We start from the raw sequence: 16,680 nt of genomic DNA on the forward strand, positions 1-16,680 counted from the left end.
GCCAAGAAGCCACCTCACTTCAACTTGATCCCTGGGGCTTGGATTGTAGAAGGAGAGAGTGAACTCTAGCAAGTTGTCTTCTGACCTCCAAAACTGCAACATGGCACACACACACACACACACACACACACACACACACTATGAGGTAATTTGTCAAAGAGTGAAATCACCGAACTAATCATTAAATCATTATTTAAACAAATCTTTCCATGAAGCCTCTGTAGGGAAATAAATCTCCCTCCTTACTATATATCACTAGGTTTATGGCTGAGGCCCTTGTAACAAGTCCCAAGTTAATAAGTGAAAAGCACACAAATTTAGGTAGTATAAAGACTTATAATTTTATTATGTTAATGTAAGTGCACAACAAGGGGACCCTCAGAACTGAAAGCATAAGGAGGCAGGGAAAGCTGTGTGTATTCTATGCTTGATTTGATGGAAAAAGTAGATAATTGTGAGGAGGCATGGTTGGATATCAAAGTATGATGCTGGGAACCATGAACCTGGGGAGACTTAGCCCTGGCTGTCCTAGAACTCACTCTGTAGACCAGGTTGACCTTGAACTCCCAGAGATCCACCCGCCTCTGTCACCTAAGTGCTGGGATTAAAGGCATACACTGCCATGCTGGCTTCTCTTAATGGCCCAGAGATGTGCTTCAGGTGAGAAGAACTGGGGGAAGCTGAGATGGACCTTCCTGCTTCTGCTGTCTAGCCACATATCGAGAGGCTGTATTTTCGAGCAGGGTAGTCTTCACTCCCTACCTCCTTTCTCCCTATCTCCTGTATCGCTCACAGAGTGTCCTGGGTTTGGCGTTTTCTCTTTCACGACTGGAGATGGAGAGGGGGTTGTCATATGTGACCTCCATAGGATCCATCATTCTGAGCATCTTAATTAAGCCCTGCCATCTTCATGTACACACTACTTGTGTGCATTTAGCTCAACTTGCAGATTTGCAGAACATTTCACAGAGGGCAACACTGCTTCCTACAGGCCTTCCTCCCTTCTCTGTCCATAGGTCGCCATTGGCTACTTCTAGGACACTGGTAACTTCTGTGCAGAAAGTTCCTTTGCAATCCTCTGACCTCTACCCACAACAGTGCTAGGATTACCTGCAGAAATCCTGCCACATCCAGACTTTGTTTCAAACAAAGTAGAAAATGAGGACCAACACTGAAGGCTGTCCTCTGACTTCCATACAGATGCCTGGCATATACACGCCCTTATCCACACACATGGATATGTACACATGTGTGCACATACATCATATACTGCAAACTTCTTTTCTGCACGGTCTTTTGCCAAAAAGGGTGTGGGGTGGGGCCCTGCAAGGCCTCGAAGCTGGCTGGTGGGGGAAAGCAAGACACCCAAACCATTTTCAGCTCTGCATGTGCAGATCCAGTGTTTGAAGCGTACCTACATTTACCTGCTCCAGCAAGAGGCAATCGTTTTGCATTTTAATGACAAATCAAGTACGCTAACTTGCATTTGAAACGAAAGTGCCTTAAATGTCTCTGGCTGTCAGAATGAGATGTTAGGAGCTTGATGAAAAGCGAACAAAGAAGACAAAGTATGAAGCCTGGATACAGTGCAAAATGAAATAAAACCTTGTATGGCCTGTCAGGGGTGTCAGTTGATATTCATATCTAAAGCACATTATAGCGTTACTTTGCAGCCTACAGCTTACTCATCTGTCTTGTTTAATTCATCACATTGGAGCCCACATCTTTTAAGTCTCGTGTGTCAACAATGGAAGAAATCTGTTAATTGACAAATGAGTGTCACAAATGTGAATTGGTGCCTTTACATCAGCGGCAGGTGTAGTCTCTTTTGTTTTTTGTTGGATCTATTATTGGCATAAGCCAGTGTAAGACATCTGTCTTTGTCGGAATGAGAAATGACAGGCCTTCTTGGCTGTCATTGTCTTAGCGCGTGCTCATTCTGTGAGATACTGTATAAAGATAAAATGTCAGTTAAAAGAATATGAAAAACTATCTGGAGGAAGTCCTTAAATTACTCAGAGAGGGGATCCGGGAATTGGGGTTGGAATTGAAATTCGAGCATTTCACTTTGCATCCATCACACCTATTTAAAAATAATATTTCCCAAGGAACAGGATGAAGTGATCAAGCATTTAGGGAAACGTTATGTTGTGTTGGTATAATTAGCTTGATAAGGTTAGCAGAAAATTCTTTCTCTGCGAGACAGGGATCTATTTATTGCAGGGTCATCTCTCAGACAAGCACAGAATTGTCTTAGTACAAATACTCCAGGTGGGATCCCAGGCACTGATTTGCATGGATTTGGAGCTATTGAAATTGTTCCCCTCCAATTTCCCATTCAGCTCTCTTCCTATTTCAGACTGATGAGAAGCATAATGGGGGGGGGCAGTCTTAGAGTGACAAGGTAGCGAGCATGGAGAGAGCGGTGTGTGTCCTGGTGTGCTGAGTGAGTCACTCATGTCTGTGCACCTAGGCTCTGTGGATTGCTCACGAGAGTGCTGGTTGGAGGAGGTAACAGGCCTGGTGACGGAAAACCATTCTTTTCTTCTTCTCTCGACACTTCAGCGGGAGCCTGGACATCAGGGACGGTGAGGACAAGGGGACTTCAGTGAGACATGTCCTGGTCAAGGATGGGAAGACTCTAAGGAGAGCGGTGTGTGTCTGATGAAGTTGGTGTAGGGTTAGCCAGGATACACTGCTTGTCTCACAGGTTCCTACCTAGTGCTTACCTGCTGTTCAGCAGACCTAACTCAAGTGTCCTGACCATCCTTCCCATAGGACACCTGAGGTATGCCCCAGACACCACAGAGATATGAGAAAGGGGACTTCTTAGACGGGACTGTCCCAGATGGCTTCAACATCAAGCAATTATTCTGAGTGGAATAGATCCACAGCAAGGCCTGTAATTCTGCTAGTCCTGGGAGGACCTTTCCCAGGAAGGCCTCAAGCCCTCAAGGCTTGCCTATCCTTCCTTTCTCATTTCAGCTCGTCGTGACTCAGTACAAAGCTTACCCCTTTCAAGTCACAAAAGCACACAGTGAACCAGGGAGTTGTTGGGAGGATAGAGTTGGTATTTTTCTGAGGAAACTCTGGAAAACCCATTTTCTTTCTTCACTTTCCCCTCCCTCCCCTGAGTGTTCCCCTCCTTCTTTTCAGATTCTACGTGTGGCAGACATTTTCTGACTGACCCTTAAATTCTCTGTTTTGGAGGGGATTTTAATTTTGCTTTTAAAATTAAAACAAGGTTTACCTGATGCTGTTAAGGCGGGCCAGAGAGAAAGGGAGGGAAACAGACTTTCCAAGAGAGTTCACAAGCTGAACCAAAGGCCCTTTTCTACATTAGCCAGGATGCTTTTGCCACGTCGGGAGAGGGCTGTTTTATTTCACTGGAGGCCCAGGGTTCACAGAAGCAGGGTACCAGAGCACGGAGAGTGGGCATGTGTGGCTGCACACATCTCTTGTTCACCTTCTAAAAATGGGCAAGGCATGCACGTCCACCTCGTGTTTATCTACACACACATCTGTGCGCACAGACACAGGCCAGACCCGTGCGCAGACGTCCTTTGCTGAGCACACTGAAGGACATCAGAAGACCATTTTTTCCCCCAGTCCCTCTTTCTGCTTTTCACGGCCAGCTGTCATAGAGAGTCTGAAACAGACACACAATTTATTGGGTAGTGTTTAGAAACCTGTCGGTGGTAACGACTGTAGCTCTGATTTCAATTAACACCCACTAAATTTAGGCAAACTCCGCGCATGTGTGGACCTGTTGAATGCACTTTGCATCACGTTGCAAAAAAAATCTGTAGTGGCAATATTTTAGAAAAAGATGGAGCCTACGTGGTCAAGTGGCTTGTCTGTCCCTTCCCTGACCTGGCACCTGGTGGCAGCTCTTCTGTGTAATGCAGGCTTTGAGAGTCTGGTTTGGGTGTTTGCAAAACAACTTCTCAATTGCTGAGAGCCCAGCTAAAGTTTTAGCATCCAATCTGGCTTACGGAAATACTTCCTTACAGTTCATAATTCACCATTTCTCACGCCATGCTCAATCCCCTTTTCTGGCTATTTGGGTGAAAACAGCTGGGGAAGGGCCACATTTTATGATTAAGGCACTAAAAGATTAGCTGTAGGCGCTGCCCCATCTCTGGGGCTATGGAACTCTGGCTGCTGACAGCAGATCTGTTTTGAATCGGACTCAGATTAAAGTGAGTGAAAATCATTTGGGGGCTGAGGGCTCGAAAGGTCACACATGTAATGAATTGTGGGTGCTTGCCTGGCTTCCCAGGCGAGAACCGTAAGCAATTATTAAATGCCATTGTGTGTCAGGAAGGGTTGGTTGGTGGTGACTTTGAAGCCTTCCAGAAGGGAGCCTGGGAGATTGCAAGAAGTGGTAATGAGGCCTTCACCGAGAGGGACTTGGGGGGTGGGGTGCGTGTGCTGCAGCTCTACTTGGGCAGGAAAATTTTATTGCATTCTCATCTTTGGCTTGCTTGTATCTGTATCAATGAATGTAGCAACTGTGGAGGGATGGGTTTTGGGGGCAGGGTTTGTTGATGGTACCTTTCTCCTTTGCCTGGGTGAATTCCTTCCATGGCTCTCTGCTGGAGGACTAGGTGTTTTTGTCCCTGCCTTGAGCTGTCCTGCAAACGTTAATATGCACTTATCAACTACTTCTTTATTAAGGCCATCTCTACCTATCCTGGGCAGCTGTGGAGTTGTGCAGCTGTGAGGGACTGATAAGGTCTGAGGGTCATTCTCTCTTCCAGGCAAAGAGGTGTCTTGGCCTTGGTTGAACAAGGCTGTGTTCTGTTGTCCAATGTATTTAAATCCTGGCCCAATGTTTCTACCATATAAGTTCCTGGTTGAGAAACACACACACACTTTATATTTACAATAAGCCTTAAACAGCAAAATAGTTGGGCAGATACCACCCTTTGTGTTGTTGGAATGTATTTTCCTATCTATAACCCTGAGTTATTATTTACTGTGTTTCATCTGGGCTGCTCTTAACTCCAATTGGTCAGCCCTTAGAGCCAAGTTCTCTTGACTCCTACCCAATGGTGGCTTCTCTTCCTTTTCCTCCGCTGCTTCCCCCTCATGGTTCTCCTCTGACCTTAAACCTGGGCAACCTAAACCCCGCCTATGTCTCTTCTGCCCAGCTATTGGCTGTTGGCATCTTTATCTACCAATCAGAAATAACTTGGGGGCATGGTCTCAGGGACCACGTGCAGACTCCAGGTCTTTGGGGGCCGCACTTAGCATTATAATAGACAATAAACTCTCAATAGTGTCCACTTTCTGTTCTCCTTTGCTGATTTCAATCTCAGGTGGGGTAGCCTGGTACTGTGGAAAGCTTCCAGAAAATTCCATCCTAGAAAGGGGTTCCCACGGAATGACCCCTTTGACTCACTTAGAAGCCATTCTCTCAGGAGTCCCTGTTTTAGCTTGTGCAAAACCTTGATGTAAATCTCAGAAAGTAAAAGGGGAGGTAGGAGGCTGGAGACCTAAAAGATTCCCTTTACTTGGCCATCGTGTTTGTTCTTTTGGTGCCTGGATTGGTTTACTCACTGGTTCCTAAATACTTGCTATGTGCCAGGTGAGGAGCCTGGCAGAGATGATTCAATAATAGCTCAGTCCCCAAGAGAGAAACCCATGTAGGGACAGGTGACTACAACCCAGGGAAAGGACGGATGGGATGCCCACCCACCCAGAGAGTATGGGAAGGCTTCCTGGAGTGGGTGTATTTTGAAACTGAATCTGTAAAGAGGATCAGGGTAGACCGTTTGGGGGAGTTAGACTGAGTCTGTAGGCAGGAAGGTAAGCCCGAACAATGGCAGAGAAGGAAGTCAGAGTCAGGGCTATACTTGACCTGGCAGGAAACTTTCCCGCTCTCTCCATAGCCCTTCTCTATAACCTGTCTTTCCAGTGTTTTGAGACAATGTCTCATGTAGGCTAGGCTGCTCCAGAGCTTGCTGTGTAGCTGAGGCTGACCTCAAATGCCCCATTCTTCAGCCTCTCCCTCCCATGCTGGATTAGAGGCTCCACACCTGGGCCTCACTTGTCATTTGACCCCTAGCAGTCTCTGGCTTGTCCAGTGACACATCCAGAATCTCAAGTGTCTTGGTTACTGTCTCTGATCCTCAAGATGGTCCATAGCAGACTTGTTGTTGTTGTTTTGTTTGCCTCATCTCTTCATTCTTCCATGTTTCCTTCTTGAGTTTCTCCTATCTTTGAGTGGGAATCAATCAGGATGTCCAGGAAGAAAGAAAGAGGGGAAACACAGGACACCAGGTGTTCTTGGCAGACAGAGAATGTTAAAGACCCCTGTAGGCAGCTTGTGAGTATCAGACATCAAACTTGTGACTCTCCACCTTCCCTAACTCCTATTCCTGTTACCTTATTCTCCTCTTTGCTTCTTACTGAGGAGCCCCAACTCATTTAGGTTTAGTGCAAATGGCTGATAAAGAAGGAAAAGTCTTCAAGGAACATCTCCAAGCTTCTGGGGACGATCCTGGTCTGAATGTTTAAGTGTCAGGCATCCTAGGTCCAGCAAAAGAATTTGTTTTTAGTGGAGAGGTAGGAGGGGGACTTAGGGTCTCCATTATCATCTCAAAGGTCTCATAGGTGCTAGTGGAGAGGTAGGAAGGGGACATAGGGTCTCCATTATCATCTCAAAGGTCTCATAGGTGCTAGTTAATCATTTGGAAGCTCCTTTGCTCTCTGTTGTCTGTAGTTAACCCGGCTCTCTTTGAGGGATATGGCTGGAAGTGGAGGAGACTGTGCTCTGTGAGTCAGGAGTAGAGAAAGACGCTCCAGCAGGAGTCTAGCTGTACTTTATGTTTTCAACGCCATCCGGTCACTAAATGTTGGGGATATGGACAGTTGGCAGTACCTTCTGTTGACAGAGTTCTTTCTAGAAGGGACCCTTCCAGAATACAGATTTTTCTCAAAAGTGATACCCTGTGTGACTAGACAAAAACCTTAGCTAGCTGACAGTTCCTCTTGGCCATGGCCCTGCAAGATCTTGTGGGTTAGAGTTTCTTTAGGATTTTCCTTTTTGGTCCAGTGAACTTAGAATAAAAGGAAACTTTTTTTTCTCCCTGTTATGATAGTATTTTTTTTTCCAGGAGGCCTTTGTGGGAATGTTGGGCACAGGGTTTGGTGGGGGGAAGGGTAGGAAAAATGAATACCAAGCCCCAAAGGGGATAGTGTGGGTTGGGTAGGTAGGGGTTTGTCTGCGTTATTGGTCCATGGCGCCCATCCAGCCTGTGGCCTCTCTCACACAAAGCCATCGTTCTGATTAATGGCATCCGTGCCTCGGAGGCATGGATTGTATTAGACCTTGTTTAACAGTTCCCTCTATACATCCACTTCCCCTGGAAGTGCACCAAAATAGGAGGAGAGGAAAAAAAGGACTGAGAGAAAGACGCTACATTTGGACAGGGTAGAAAGGAGAGCCTTTCTTTCTTTTTTTTTCTTCTTCTTTTTTTTCCATAACTGCTTTCTGTGACTTTCTGGAGGCTTCCAGGCTTTATCGTCGCAGCGCTCCTCTGGGAGAGCCAGAGGGGAAGTGAAGACAGACATCTTGGGAAAGAAGATGGGTTTCCCTGCCAAAACTGGGAGATGGTGCTGGCTCTCTTGGCTCCTTAGAAACTCCAAGAAATCTGCTGACATTTTAAAGGAAAAGAAAGAGAGGCTGGGGTGGAGGGTGGTGATTTATGATGACATCACGTGTTGCCCCAGCAGATCCTGTAAGAGGAAAATGGCTTTTATAGCGAGCATGTTGCAATAAAGAAACACTGAGTCATGGGGGAGCATCATCGATTGAAATGCCTTTACTTATCTGCTTTATCTACTGCTTCCCTGGACCCAACCAGAGACCGTGGCAGCCTCCGGGGCCTTGCTGCAAAGAGTCCTGAGGCTTAGGAGCCTGAGCCCAGCCTGAATTCAGATTCTGCATGCTATTTCCCTCTGTTCAACGTCTTCCTGATGACACCTATTACATCTGGTGTTGCTCCTAGCTTCCTGTCACGTGCAGGTGTATTACATCCTATGTGTATGTGCACACACACACTCATGAGGGTGTGTGTTGGGGCTGGGTTATGCATCATGAGGTAGGCAGTAGAGGAGGGGGCTGTGAGAGGAACCAGCAGTGTCTTTGCTTGGCTTAGAGCTACAGAACAATGCGGGGCTCATGGAAAGATGGGGCATGGTGTCCATGCTTGTGCTGTAAAGACTGGATAGGTTGATGTAGCTTATGGGAACAAGAGGCATGCTAAGGTGTGTGCCATGCTAACCACTCACAGGATACCAACACTAAACCACGGTGACAGAAGGGTCCTGGAGACTTGTTTGCAAGAGTTCTACCTTCCTCATTCTTGGGTGTGACCTCTCCTTTTGCATGATGAACTTTTTCATCTTTCTCAAGATTCGAGTGCCTTCTTGCTTTTGTTATTGTTGTTGTTGTTTACTTTTGTTTTTCCTCTATCAACATGGTCTGAGGACCAGGTCTGAAAACTTTTCAGATGAAGGCCAAGTTGTCAGAATAATTTCTGATATGTGTTTGCATACCAGTGAGGGTCAAAGCATAAAGCTAGAGGGTAAAAATCTTCCAGAGAAGTTCTGGCCATTAGGAGGAGGGAATCTGGGTGTGTGATAGAGACTGGGGTCTATAGGAGGGGGGGCGCCTGGGTGTGTGATAGAGACTGGGGTCTATAGGAGGGGGGTGTGTGATAGAGACTGGGGTCTATAGGAGGAAGGACCTGGGTGTGTGATAGAGACTGGGGTCTATAGGAGGGGGGCCTGGGTGTGTGATAGAGACTGGGGTCTATAGGAGGGGGGCCTGGGTGTGTGATAGAGACTGGGGTCTATAGGAGGGGGGGGACCTGGGTGTGTGATGGAGACTGGGGTCTATAGGAGGAGGGTGTGTGATAAAGACTGGGGTCTATAGGAGGGGGGGCCTGGGTGTGTGATAGAGACTGGGGCTCTGTTTGAGGAACAGGTGAATGGTTGTGCAATTATGTTGGAATGCCATCTTTTCTTCTCTCAGTTTGCTGTGCTTGGATCTCACTTCTGTGGAGGAGATCCTCCTTATTGGCTCCCTTGGATCTGAGCATCCCCTTTGCTGTTTCCCTGGAACTGTCAGGTCCCTGGAGGGCATAAGTTTGGGAGTCTTTGAAAAGTTTGGGAGTCATGAGAAGGGCAGTTATTTCCAGAGTCATGGTTAGGACATCCTTAGACCTTGAGTTTTAGGGGACCAGAACAGGCAATGTCAAGTTTTTCTATACTCTGGAAGGATCCAGTCCAGGTTGGAGAGGATTTGATTAATCAGCCTGGCCCTGCATGTTCATGGTATGGTAGTGCTATTGTCCCCAGTTGTGGGGTCAGAGGCTCACCCCTGGGCACTGTGCTTTGAGCGGAGAGGTTGGCTTCATCCTGGAGAAATGGTCTATCATATTTATGCTCTTGGTGTCTGCTGGACACAAGCATCTCTTTTTCAGTCTTTAAAATGACCAGAGGCGATGGCCGCTGGTGCTGGCAAACCTCTCGTAATCATGTCACTCCAGTTTTCTTTCTTGAGTTCTGATGCAGAAGCTATGAGGTCACAGTGACCCCCCCACCTCTGTGATCAAGACAAAGTCCCAATTCTATCCAAAAAGTCATACTTCTTATACTGCATATATCCTGGTTGTTGGGGGAGTTGAATTTTGGGTAAGAGGCTGGCTTTTTGAACTGTCAGCAGCTGTGGGATGTCAGTCTTACCATAATCCTTTCACTACAGGGCACTAGGAAACCATGCTTGGGCATCACAGCACCCGACTTGCAGAGTCAGCATTGGAACTTGGTTTGGTCTGTTCCAAGACTCTGGTACCCAACCAAGCTCATGCTCAGCTAATGGTACCCATATTGTTTTGAGTTCTGCTGTTTTTCACTTAACATGTCAAAAGCATTTTTTCTGTGTTTCTATAGTGTTCACGATAATCTTTTTAAATGACTACACGATTTCTCTCCCCGAGCTGATGTTCTCTAAATGTAAACCAGCCCTCGAAATATTGAATGTTTACTTCTCATCTCTTTGATGTTGGAAATGGAGCAGGGGGTTCTGAGTTCCCTTTCTGTCCCCCCCCCAAAGAAGCAATTAGCCCAGCGCTGATGGAGCTTGTGGGGGGCTCCAGGTTGTGTGCGGATCCCTATGTCAGGAAGGTTCATGGGAGGAGAGAGTGGCTCATTGTCCTTGATTCTTGGTCTTGATTCGAGCCAGACTTGGCTGCTGGGTCCTTGACCCCCCTTCCTTGGGGGAGGACCCGAATCATCTGACAGCCGGTCCCTTCTGTCTCACTCCTTTGCACACCTTAGTCTCCAGGCCCTAGTCCATTCTCTGCCTGGAATGTTCCTTGCTTTCTCTCTCTCCCAGTTTCTCGCTGCCAAATCTGCTTTACCTTTTAAACCTCACTCCCCCCAACAGCTTGCCCAGTGTCAGTGTCTTCCTGTACCAAATTGCCTGAAACCACCCCACCCCACCTCACAGCAGCTTAGGTGCTGATAAGGGAACTTTTACTGCTCTAAACTAAGGAAAGAAACAAGGGGGCCAACCCCCACCCATGCCCTCAACCCCACCCATGCTCTTGACCCCTACCCGTGCCTTCACCGTGTTTCAGACTGTCTTCCACTCTACTCCCATTAGTTCTTAGGACCCTTGGTGGCACAAATCATTGCTTTCCCCTCACAGTGAAGCGATCTGCTCAGTTGTCAAAGTGTGGCACTGATTCTCATGTAAGCTGCACTGCTCTCCAATGGCGGGGTCCATTGCTTAAACTTTCCTTGCTCTTCGGTGTCCAGTGTTTTGTGCAAGACACAGAGTAGGTGCCCATTAAGTGCTCGCTGAGCTGCACACCGGACAGTCTCTTTTGTGGGGCGGTGGTGGTAAGAATTCCCCCGGCACACTGCTGAATCAGGAGGGGAAAATGTAGTCAGCCCTTCACTCAGCCTGTGCTTTTCACTCCAAATGCTGATCTCTGCAGTTTAGCAGGGGTCAGGCAATGACAGGAGGCGGAGAAGAGGAAAAACATCTTGAAGCTGCCTCCTGCTCCAAGCTAGAGCAAAGCTCCACATCTGGTCCTTGTCTTCATCCTTTAGTTTCTCTCTTCTGCTGAGGTCCTAACAGCAGGCAAGATGAAGCACGGCCAGCTACCAGAGGGAGGTGCTCGGCGCTTGGTGGCCCCAGGCTCAGGGGCTGCAGCTTGAGGTGGGGGTGGGAAGGAGCATCTTGGGTTTATGCAGCTCAGGTGTGCCCAGGACAAGGCTTGGCCTCTGTAACCTTGAAGTTTGCACCCGTTTTATTTGTGCTAGACCAAGACAGTTGTTCTCTACACCGGGCGTTTTAAGAAAGCTTCTGGAAGCTGTGAGGACTTGAGAAGAGGTATGGGACTGGATGTAAAGCACAGTGGGGGCCCAATCAGAGGTCCCCCCATAAAGCAGCAGCAGATATGGTGCTTCCACGGAGACCAGCACCATATGCCTTGTGATAGAGTTAGGCTGTGAGCTTCAGGAGCCACACAGACAGGAGTAGAGGGGGCGGCTGGCAAGCTAAAGGGACCGTAGAGATAGGCATTTTATGGAGAGATGTTAGCGAATATCACACAGGCAAACATGTTTGGCAATGCTAGATTTCCCAAAGTTCAATGCTTTCTCAATTTCAGAATTTCTCAGAGCCCTCTACTGACATTACCAGGAAGCCTGGGTTTAGAGATAGGAGTTGAGGGTGTATCTTCAGTGTGGTCTCTGGTGCAGGAACCCAGGCAAGGTCCTTGGATTCAAGTCTGAATTTCATGTGCATTTCTCACTACAAGGTTGGAAAAGCTGCAGCTCAATTTCCTCTCTTAGGAAATGCTGGCTCAGAGGGCAAAGTGAGGTGATTCCTGCAGACTGCTCATCTAGTGTCTAGCTTATAGTAACTGTTCAGTGTATGGTAGTAGCTAGACTATTTGTGCCCTCATGATCTGGGCCCCCATCACCAGTAACCATGGAGACTTTGCCTTAAAGCACAGAAAACGGGTTCTGTTCCCTACTAACATCAGCATCACCTGGGAGTTAGTTGGAAATGTAAACTCCTGGGCTGTTTGTTGCCCCTACTGAGTTTCAGACTCAGTAGAGCTGGGATGAGGTCCAAGAGTCCCGATCTCCACAGCACCAGTGTTATTTATATTATACACATATTTGTATCGCATGCTGTTTATCCAGACATATGGCCACCTCTCATGCTAGCCGATGCTTCCTTACCCAGGATCCCTCTGAAGTCAGGCATGTGGGGGTGAGCTTATGGCTAGATGAGAAATGGGAAGGGAGTAATGTTTTCTCTTTAAGCCAGTCTTGCTTGGTTGAGTACATATTATAGTCTATCTGGACCACTGTAACAAAATACTGCAGGCTGGATGGCTTGTCAATGCTTTTCTCACCAGTTTGGAAACTGGAAAGTGTAAGATCAAAATGGTGCAGATCGTATCTGATGAGGGCTCACTTTTTAGGTAGCTGTCTCTGTACTCTCACATGTTAGAAGGGGTAGGGGTGGGTCCCAGCTCTTATGAGTATACTGACCCATCTGTGAAGTTCCACTTCCCCATTGGGTAACGACAGGAGTAAGGATTTTAAATTATGAATTTGAGGGGTAGGTGGAGGCAAAAACATAGACCATAGCAGGACTGGTCAAACTTTGTGAGTACAGGAGACTGTCAGTCAGGTGACTTTGGGCCAGGGGTCAAGGTTAGTCAAAGTGAGACATGCACTAAGCCTTTATCGTGTTATATCATTTTTATGTGTTGTGTGCAGGTGTGTACATATAAGTATAGGCACACATGTGTCATGGAACATATGTGAAGGTCAGAGGGCAGCTTTCAGGAGTCAGTTATCACCTTCTACCTTGCTTTGAGACAGCATCTCTCTTGTTATTTTCTTTACCTGGAACTTAAGGCTAGTTGGCCCCAAACTTGTAGGTGTTTCTCTCGTCTCTGCCTCCAGTCTCACCACAGGAGTACTGGTATTACAGATACACACTACCATATCTAAATATTTTTAAAACGTGGATTCCAGGGCACGCACTTTTACCTACTGAATCATTTCCCCAGCTCGCTCCTCCTTTTGGAGACACGGTCTCACGTAGCCTAGGCTGACTTTCTGTCCACTACATAGCCAGAGATGATCTTGAATTTCTGATTCTCCTACTTTTACCTGCCATATGCTAGGATGACAGACATGTGCCACATTAAATAAGAACATTTCATGTTGCACCTTGTCCTATCTTATGAGGGCTGGTCTCTTGTATTGGATTGTAAGATTCCTATGTGTACATGTGACATGGTCGTTAATGAATTTGTTAACATGGCTTTGAGGATGATCACTACCTATAGGAATTGTTCTTTGTTGTCTGCCATATCTTGACATTTGGTTACCTGCATATTCAATGGTAAATGCACAGTTACTATAAGGTACTCTGTCTACCAGACTGCTCATCAAAGTGGGAATGAATTCTTTTATATCTAGCCTAGCACCTGGCAAGCAGTCTTGCTATAATAACAACAGCAGCAAACAACAATAACAACAACAGCAGCAGCAACACTAAAAACAACTCTCTTGAAACCCCTTAAATATCTTCTGGGTTTATCAGAACACTTTACCATCCCCTGGCCATAGCTTTCAATTTTCTTTTGTGGGTCTTATTTCCTTCTTTCTGTGTTTTCTATGAGATGTTTCTCCCTGAGAACCATCTGGGAAGCCTCCTTGGAGGTTATTATAGGTGTAGTGTGACTTTGGGGGGACAGTTAGAGCTATTGGTGGGATCCAGCACTTTGGAGACAGCAAGACCCAGGCAGATGCAATGGAGTAGCAGAGGAAGCCAGAGTAGGTCTCTTAGCTTCAAGCTTTGCCTCCCAGTGTTAAGGGGATTTTTCTGAGAGGTCACTGGATCAACAAGTCCTCCCCTTAGTCAAGTGAAGAGTCTTTTTTTCCCTAAGGAAACCCTTAAGAACCTCTGAAGTCCATTGTTTCAGATAATTCATGGTTTGCTATCCAGGCTCCTTTAAAGTACAAAGAGCCCAAAATACAAACCTATCTCCTCACAATAGAATCTACTCTTGTTATGGAAATCCTAGGGATTTTACATTATAATACTCACCTATCAGGCATGGAGAGAAATGAAACTTCTCTCTGTCATTGCACTTGAGGTGTCCCTGCTGTCTGAAAGTGAGCCCAAAGCAGGAGGTGTCAGCCAATCCCTTGCCTAGTAAACGATGAACCACTGCACACAATGGCTTACTAACTCCTCCCTCTAAGGCAGTGCTTTTAAATGTTTTTATCCTGAAGGAAGGCGTAGGTGTTGAAAGTGATTTTTGGTTATGTTTTTCTGAGGTGGTCTAAGACCGCGTTTAAGGAAGAGCCCCCCCCCCCCCCTCCCAATACAGTTGACTTCTGCTTGAACTTGGGTGGAAGCATTTGGACATTCCCACACTTCCCCAGAAATCTCTGTTCTGGCCCACCACAGTGGATCTCAGGAGTTTTGTGTGTGTGTGTGTGTGTGTGTGTGTGTGTGTGTGTGTGTGTGTGTGTGTCCCTAGGTTGAGAGTGAAGCATGAGGTTCAAGTCTTTTCTGATTTCCGTTTGAAGACCAACATGACAAAGTTAGACTGACTACAAATAACAATAGCATCACTGCTTATCAGTATGGGTCTCAGGCAGAAACATCAGGGTTTGTGTGGACCTATACACGGCCAGGGAATGTAGACCGATTGTTTCTCTGGAGACAGCTGTGGGGGTGGACTCCTACCCCAGTTATGTGCAGACTCAGCCTTCCACTTCCTCCCCAAATTTGTTCCTGTCTCCTTTATCTCAGCGAATGGTTTCCCAACCCTCCCCGCATCCCGAGTGAGTTCCAATCTAAGTTCATACTCTTACTGTTGCTCTTGGTGCTCCCACTTCCACCCCTCCAGCCTTGCCAACAAAGCAGTTAGTGAGAATCAAGGTCAGATCCAAGTTGTCCCTGCTCAGAACTAGTAGCTGTAGAGTAGCTGTAGAACTTGGGTCAACATCCTGACCATGAGGGCCTTTTTTGTTTGTTTGTTTGTTTGTTTGTTTAGCTTAGCTGAAGTTCTCTTAATCTCTAGCCAAGTGGACTGACTGTGTCTTGTGTTCTTTCTTTTCTGACACAGGGTCTCATGTAGCCCAGGCTGGCCGTAGACTTACTACATTGTAGAGAATGACTTTGAATTTCTGGTCTTCCTGCCGCTACCTCCTCAGAGCTGGGATTTACAGCTCTGTGCTGTTATGCCTGGTTTATTCAATGCTCCAGATCAAAGCCAGGATCCTGGACGTGCTAAGCAAGCGATTTGCCATCTGAGCTTCCTCCCTAGCCCTTTGTGTTTTTCTAGCTCTTGGTCTTTGTTTGTGTATTCCCTCGAGGTGGTTTGCCAAGGCAAGAGTACCACAGGCTGGGTAGTTTAGGAGCTATAGATATTCATGGTCTCATATTTCTGTAGGTTCCACATATAAGGTGCAGGCAGGGCTGTTCTCTCTCAGAGCCTCTCCTTGGCTTGAAGGTGGCCATCTTCTTGTGTCCTCACAGACAGCGTTTTCTGTGTGTCTGCCTATGCTCTAAGCTCATCTTCTTATGAGTCCAACAGGCTGATATCTCCACTTTTGCTTGACTGCCTTTTAAAAAGACCTGTTTGTGAGTGCAGTCACAGTGGAAGTCCTGGTGGTTAGGATCACAAAACATATTGTTTGGGGGGGATCTTGGAGGGGGTGTATGGATTACAATTAAACCTATAACACCTGTCCCCTAGGAAAAAATCCTGTTTTTACCTCTGCTTGTCATATGTGTACGCTCAGGGTCTGATCAGGGCGATCTGAGTCTGTCTTTCCAGAACTGCCATTCTCCCTATCCTTGTACAGGACTTCCTGGCAGCCCTAAGTCTCCAGAGCCTGCCACAGCAGCCCCAGGGCGAGGGCAGTTGCAGAGGACAATGGTCTAGAGGTTGAGTTTCACCTTCTACTTATGGGGGACCAGAGACCCTTGTAGCACCTGGGGCTCTGCTATCTCCATTGCCCCACAGTTCTTCCTGCCTAAGCGTCACTCAGAGTGCACCGTGCCTGATCACCTGTATAATTCATGAGGGACGCCTTGTGTCGCCCAGCCTGCTGCTCATTTGCAAGAATTATAGGCTTTGACAGGGCTGGCTGTGGGGCAGTCTTCCTTGTCATGGCTGCGGTAATTACTATTCCTTTTCTAATTACTTGTCTTATCCACACGGCCCCTTTCAGCTGCCACAGTGAAGGCCTCCCGTCCTCTCAGGCACAGGCAGCCAGGTCACTGCCACTACCATGGCCCCAAGGTACAGTCTGTGTTGAGGCTGCCTTTCCCTCATACCCTGCTGCCCTCCATCTACTTTCTTCATCCTCTGGTTTCTGAGCTATGCTCCATTTAGGAAAAACACAATCCCTTGTTTTTTTTTTAGATCATCTCCCTGAATGTCAGAGGACAGGGTGTGGCTCACTGAGTTTGTATGCAATGGCTGTCACTCTGTGTTGCTGGCTGTGTTCACCTTGGGCGAGGCAGCTCTCTCCCAACATCCTAACCTGCTTCAAGTCAGGTGGAGACAAATAGCGAAGGGAACATCATATTTAAGAGTCTGAATG

At 47.0% G+C, this 16,680-nt stretch overlaps 1 protein-coding gene and 1 long non-coding RNA gene across 5 annotated transcripts in view; both read left to right on the forward strand.

Moving 5' to 3' along the window:
- Positions 1–15,986, forward strand: part of Gm41107 — a 29,520-nt gene extending 13,534 nt beyond the window's left edge. The window contains exon 2 of the long non-coding RNA XR_874399.2: positions 1–15,986. This exon is cut by the window's left edge and continues 12,311 nt beyond it. This is a non-coding gene — a long non-coding RNA (predicted gene, 41107).
- The window catches only part of Lrmda (leucine rich melanocyte differentiation associated), a 1,036,590-nt gene that overhangs the window by 25,268 nt on the left and 994,642 nt on the right, over positions 1–16,680 (forward strand). The gene's annotated exons all lie outside the window — the stretch shown is intronic.

This window comes from Mus musculus, chromosome 14 (assembly GCF_000001635.26).
Source record: "Mus musculus strain C57BL/6J chromosome 14, GRCm38.p6 C57BL/6J".
NCBI lineage: Eukaryota > Metazoa > Chordata > Mammalia > Rodentia > Muridae > Mus > Mus musculus.